We start from the raw sequence: 7373 nt of genomic DNA, 5'->3' as shown, positions 1-7373 counted from the left end.
ATTCCTTCATTTTTTTTTTTTGGCAGTTAACAGACTCCTGCAGTTGACTCCTGAGCCTGTGCTCAGGAGGTGACGGTCATTACGCATTTAATGACATCCTCAGGTGATACTCAAACATTAACATCCTCAGTTGTAAACAATTCATGATGTTGTACAAAGATGGTCTTAAGCTATAACAGTAAAATAAAGCCACATACTCCATCCACACTGTCTGGATCAGGTATTAGAAGGAGTGTGAGTATGTGCATTTGGGCAAAAGCCTTTGTATAAGTATGGACAAATGTACATGCCTCTAATAAGGATGGTTGTGTGTGTGTGTGTAAGATGGTGCATGTGTAAGTGCATTCATGACAAAATATTGAATTACTAGATTGTGGGCAAAGAACAAGTCATCAGGAGAAGATATTGTAGGTGTGCCTAGGTTAGTTTTACAATCTTTTCTAGAATGGGATGTTTTTATAGGACAGTAAACATAAAAGCTGTGCAGTGCGTTTTTGAAGGCCAAGTCAGCTGGGCCTGAAGTTGTTGACCCCTGAGTGAGACTGATCCCAAGTTACACATTCACATAGCTATACTCTCAAACCTGTTGTGAGGGAACAGGGCTGTTTCCTGGAAACGATTAGTAGGGATCTTTGGGTGGGTCAGAGTGGGAATAGAAGGGGTCCTCGGGAATACTCGGGAATACTGTACCATCCGAACAGGCCGGAGGAAATTATGGTCCTTGTCTTAGTAGAGTAATGGAAGCTTATGCCAAGAAGGAGGTGCAATATTTTTTATTAACCCTTAAAGGAGTACCGTCACACCGGTGTGACGGGAATGTTGGGAAATTAACATTCTAAAGAATATCTGGGTTTATTGAATTCAACATAGAATTTTAGAACCTTCAATTGTTGCGGAACTTTCAAAAACCTTAAGTTCAAGAAACTGTAAACTGGCATGTTATTTAGCTTGCTGGGGAAACCAAAATGGGCATATCCAAATCAAATTCTGATTCCAAAAGGCCTAAGCTTATTCAAACACCTGTAGGCTTTTTTTCACAGTGTCTATAAGATGTCTATAATTTGCTGCATTTTAGTTATTATCAGAAGTGAATAATAGTATATTATAATATTATAAACGGTTACGCTTGCAAGTAATGCCGCTCTGTCCAGCACCTGGATTTATTGTTTTTTATTGTTTATTAGGCCTATTCGTTCATTTGTTTGTTCATGTCTGTTTGTGCTATAGGCTGGTGAGTCACTCCACTCTCCCTCCGGCACAATTGTTTTTGTTTTGATTCTTTGTTTGTAAACGCAGGCAGGGCATTGCTGGAAAAGAGCTTATTGCTTATAGTTAGGGAAAGTTAGGCATTTTTTTGCCAATCTGCAAAAAAAATTCTTACCAATAGCTTTTTTAACCACGTGTTCCTATAGGTGTCTAACACCTCCTAATTTATCCACGGCCAAATCCTCGGGGAAACACCTGGAGAGCCACACTGGAGAAAAACATTTGACCAATATTAGCTTTTGAGATGTCTAACTAGGGGTTTTTAGGGGTGCTGAATCTATCCCAGCCATTAGTGTTGAGTAGAAATTACTCCATATTCAAAGTTCATAAAAAATCTATAAAAAGTGGTTTTATTGAACAATTACAAAACAAAACTTCCTTAATCAGTTTCAAATGTAACAAACCTTATCCAACTCCCCTGCATCTTCCTCAATCCTGTTATCATCTGGCTGGTTGATGTTCTGGCAAGATGCCCGCAGAGAGTGCTGTGCTGCGGCTCCTATAGTCAGAGGCAGTTTCTCAGGTTTCACACACACACACACACACACACACACACACACCTATAAACATTGACTCTCTCACAAACACATCCACCCACCCACCCATGCCCACACAAATAGCCTACATATGCACACGCTTACAAATAAAGTACAAATTCACTGATGTCTCTGTCTCTCTCCAACACACACAAACACACACACACATGCAAAATGTTCTTTTTCACACACCATATTGAGACAAAACTACCTGTGATATAGCACCAGTGTGTTACATGCAAAACAAAACTTGACTGAGGCCTGTTCTTTTCTGCCTTTGTGTGTGTGAGAGAGAGAGAGAGAGAGAGAGAGAGAGAGAGAGAGAGAGAGAGCCCAACGTAGAAGGGGGGCGGTGAGCAACAAAATGTTAAACTCATGAGGACAACATACAGTATCTCACAAAACTGAGTACCCCTCACATTTTTGTAAATATTTTATTAAATCTTTTCATGGAACAACACTGAAGAAATTACACTTTGTTACTGGAATCCTCTTTCACTCTTGTCATGGTAACTCTTGCCAGAACCAGCCAGAGTTGGATGAGGTTTGTTAAATTTTAAACTGATTAAGGACATTTTATTTTGTAATTATTCAATAAAACCATTTTTTCTCAGATTTTCTTTTACTTTGGGATAGATTCAGCATCCCTAAAAAAACCTAATTAGACTTATTGGTAAAAAAATGTTTTTCATTGTTTTCGCCCAGTCCCTCTTGATTGGCTCTCCAGGTGTTTCTCCGATGATTTGGCCTTAGGAACAAATAGCCTAGTAAAAAAAGCTATTGGTAAGACTTTTTTTTGCAGATTGGCAAAAAAATGCCTCACTTTCCCTAACTATAAGCATTAAGGTCTTTTACAGCAATGCCCTGAGTTTACAAAGAAAGAGAATCGAACAAAAACAATTATGGAATTTGTTTTGTAGATTGGCATGTGCCAATGCCTAACTTTCCCTAATAGTGGGGCGGCTAAGCGCAGATTTTCATCAGAATCGATCACTTTGCGATAAAAGCATGAAATTTGGTATGAAGGCTCACAAAGGGGGTCTGATCAGATTTAGGACCGTAGGCGCTCAAAATCTGGCCCCTTGGGGCCATGGCAGCCATTTTTCAAAATGGCCGCCAAATATGGATTTCGTAATGGGAAAATGAATTAAAAGCTGCCAGAAACATAAAATGCAATAACACACTTCACCATAAATACATGTAAATATGAGCACACTTTCACATAGAAGGTCTTTAAACTTTAAAATACAAGATATGTTATTATATATTAACTAAATACAAGATATATATATATATATATATATATATATATATAAAAATTTGAAAATGGCTGCCAAATATGGATTTCATAATGTCATAATGGATAGATGACAGAAATAAACAATTACAAATTTTGCACATTTGGTCATTAATCAATCCAGTTCATTTTTAAGCAAAAAGGAAAAGAGGTTATTATGATATCTATCAGAAATTATGTACTTTTTAAATGCATATTTAAATATGTAATATTAAATTGTGTGCATATACTAATACGCATAATTTTTACTTGGTAGTTTGTCAGTGACTCCTCCTTAGTCAGTAGGTTTCATCTCGTGGTGGCCACAGTTGAATATTATTCTCTTTAAAATCTAGGGAACTGGTGGGATGTTTTACTCTTGACTACAAGTGAGATAAAGGCAAAGTCAGTTGAATGTGTCTCTCACTGTTACTCAGTAAAAATAGTGTAGTGTACTGCAAATGAGTAAACATAACTCAAACGGGCAAATATAACGTAAAATAGATTTTAGTCTGCAAAAATTTAGAGTTAGGATTCTGTGAAATAAAGTTAGTGTACATTTCCACAGAATTTCATTTAGGCTGGTTATCTAAACTAGCTGCAATTCATCCTATTTATTTCATTAACTCTGTGCTCTTGTACGGCTAGTTTATACCACTAAAAGCTAATCTCAGTGAATTCTTTGCTCTGTAAATGCTCTCACATTGACTAGAAATATTACACACAGTTGCAATGATCAGGCACTCAGTGGATGTCATCAGAAATGCAATTAATCATTTGCATCCAGAGCAAACCCCTGCGATTGCCTTTGAACAGACACTATTTGCCTTGGCCAAGCAAATACAGTGGAAGTGGCCAGATAGATATGGTGAAATTGTCATTCTTTTTGAGGTCTCCACATTGAGATGGCATTCTTGAGGACTTTAGGGGACTGGCTGCAAGGAAGTGGTTGGGTAGAGGCTCTTGTTCAAGCAGACATACCACAACAGGCACAGCTGACTCTTTCTTAAAAGTGCCCATGTTGCTCGTACGAAGAGAGCCCACCAAGTAACAGTGGCTGCATTGTACATTTTGCAACGTGCTACATATGATAATTTCATGAATATGCATTCCTCTAGTGATGTGCTGAGCTTTGATGAATGGTGCAAGAGGCAAAATGATACAGTACCACAGTTTCAGTATTGGGCCACAGTTATGGTGCTTCAGCTGTTTTTTTTTTTTTTTTTTTATCTTTGTAAGGTCTCCGCGGCTGGGCTCTTTTTTTATTTTTTTTTTATTTGCAAACATCATTGACATTACAGAAAATGCAACACTACGACATGCACATGAATACTACATACGACAAACAGACGTACATTACATAAACACTTTTCTGCCGTTGGCTTAGGCAATCCTAGTGCACTGCGGCGGTGGATGGTTGCTGGGCCTGAAGTGGCTAGGGTTCAATATCCAATAATTTGAAGAGGCACATCAGAGTGGCTTGAATTAGGCATCACCATGATCAAAGCCCAAGTGTCCAAGTGAAATTTGCTAGGGATGTTCAGTGCCTTGTAAAGGTGATCCAAAAACTTGGGAACCCATTTGAAGAGGAGAGCAGGGATCTCATTGTGCTTGATTCAAAAGAAATAGCTGACCCTTGTGCGGCAAAGACTGTGTAGAATGTTGATCAATTTGGACAAGATCAATTCAAGGCATTTACACTCGATCGCCTAGTGAATAGAACAAAATCCATTTATGATCACATTTGTCAAAATAAATTTGAAGGTCTTCTGAACAAGTTCTATGAAAACTCCCAGCAACAGTCAATAAAGATTAGTGACTCTCAGAAATTATATGGAACTCTTCTCATAGCTTTACATAGGTTGACAGAACAGGGATGGAAATCTTGAGGAATTCTTCCGCCATGAAAATCAGCCCTGCCCTCCTGCTTTCTCTGAGAATGGCAAGCTCAGTCAGTGAGAGTAAGCAAGAGTGACCTCCTGTTTTGTCTTGAAGAAGGTTGTCTTCCCAAGTCAGAGGCTCCCAATGTCTTCTGTGTTGTCCTTGATGGAGCAGCAATCATAATGCTCAAGCCTACTGGCTCAAGAAAGATTTACAGAGTATGCCCATCAAGTGTAGCCCGACTCCGCCTGTCTACGTACTTCCGCTCATTTACATTTCCCTACAGTACTCCGTCTGGAATAGCTCTCGTTCACTTCGTTTACTTCGGCAACTTGTCTCCGAACCAACCAGTGAACAGAGGGTGTTCCTGAGAGTGCTTACGTTTAAGTTGCAAGCCTGTTGTTATCGTTGTGTCCCCCGTGGTTAACATACGTCATTACCAAACGTTAGTAATTGAACTCCAATGATTTCAAACTTCAGACAAGCGTCCACTAACCAGGAAATAAACGTTTGCCAATGGATCTAGGCCAGACTCTCTGCAAAGTCATGGTATCCAGGCTACATCAAGTGTTCCTTCCTTATATTTCCTTGTGTCATCAAAAATCAACTCGTGTTGACTTGGTACGGGAGAGGTACTTTGCCGACTCCATCAAAGGCACTGCAAGAGCAAAGTGTGGTAAAGGGATTCGCAGGCGTGTATGTGCTGAAGCAGCTTTGCCAGCGAACTGGCAGAGCTTTCTAAGGGTGAATCAAACTAAAACAGATCTTTTTCAATACCTGTCAGACATCTTGGTTAAGTCACAGCTGCCTGACATGTGCTTTATCTCCATGCAAACATGAGGAAGCAGATAGCAGGATGATTTTGCATGCATCTCACGCTGCGCAGAATGGCCATCAAACTGTTGATACAGATGTCGTAGTGCTGGCAGTTTCTGTGGTGCAAATGCCTTGGTGACACTGAACTCTGGGTTGCATTTGGAACAGGGAAGAATTTTAGGCACATTGCAGCACATGAAATTGCAAACAGCCTCGGTCCTGAGAGAAATGGTGGTGAAAAGGGCAAGATGTCAGGGTGGTCATATTGGGGACAGGGTGGCAGTTTTGAACCATACTGGCCCTCACTTGCTGAAGCATCTAAAGCCTGCTATGAACTTATTGTCTGCAAATGTACAAAAGTCTATATTAAACAATGCAAATGCAGAGCAGCATCACTGCAGTGTACTGCTTTATGTTTATGTGAGGGAGAATGTCAGAGAGTGTAAAGCTGTGTTAATCATTTTTTTGCTTCTTGACCGAGACATAAGTCGTCATTGAATTCAGCATGGACGTTATAATCTTATATGTTATGTTATTAATTAAATTTTGTGTTAATATTCAAAGCTCAACTGATGAAAAGTTGAACTACTGGTTATTTGTTCTGTTTCTTGTTATGCAGGCCTACATTAAAAAGACAAAAAAAAAACCTTTCTATGTAAACTGTTTAAAAACAGTTGACCTTTTTGTATCACCATTCGTGAATTGCTATGGTAGAGATCAGACAAAGATCAACTCTTAATCATTTGTCATTGTTATGTCTAATTTTGATCACATAACATGAATTTATAGATCATTCATTAACCCATGTAGTAATATTTAGTATTACAGGAACACATTTTGAAACATATCTTATATTTTAAAGTTTGAAAAATGGCCGCCATGACCCACAGGGGTCAAATTTTGAGGGCCTACGGTCCTAAATCTGATCACACCCCCTTTGTGAGCCTTCCTACCAAATTTATGGTGAAATATGTTATTGCATTGTATGTTTCTGGCAGCTTTTAATCCATTTTCCCATTACGAAATTCATATTTGGCAGCCATTTTGAAAAATGACCGCCATGACCCCCAGGGGTCAAATTTCGAGCGCCTACGGTCCTAAATCTGATCAGACCCCCTTTGTGAGCCTACCTACCAAATTTGATGCTTTTATCGCAAAGTGATCGGTTTTTGCACTTAAAGGAACCATATGTAAGATTGTGGCCAAAACTGGTACTGCAATCACTTTCAAATTACTGTAGAGGTGTATCCCCTCCCCCTCCCCTCTGATTTGAGGTTGCCAACCCGGATACCGAAACACTACTGACTTTGTGATTAGTTGATAGGTGGAGGGTGGCGCATCAGGCCAAAACACAACATGACATGACAAAACACAACATCAACATCAGTTGAGGGCTGCAACTTCACTTTTTAAATGACAATATCCTGGCCGGATTACTGTTGTCAGTGATATATCAGGGCCATTTTATGATTAATTGAGATACATTTCTTACATATGGTTCCTTTAACTGCCCTACTAAAATGAAATTTCCTCTGATGGAGTCAAGAAACCGCTGCGCAATCCAGTGGGCGTGACTTTACAGTAGACATCACAAAGCG

Source organism: Alosa sapidissima, chromosome 12 (assembly GCF_018492685.1).
Source record: "Alosa sapidissima isolate fAloSap1 chromosome 12, fAloSap1.pri, whole genome shotgun sequence".
Lineage (NCBI taxonomy): Eukaryota > Metazoa > Chordata > Actinopteri > Clupeiformes > Clupeidae > Alosa > Alosa sapidissima.
This window is presented reverse-complemented; position numbering follows the sequence as displayed.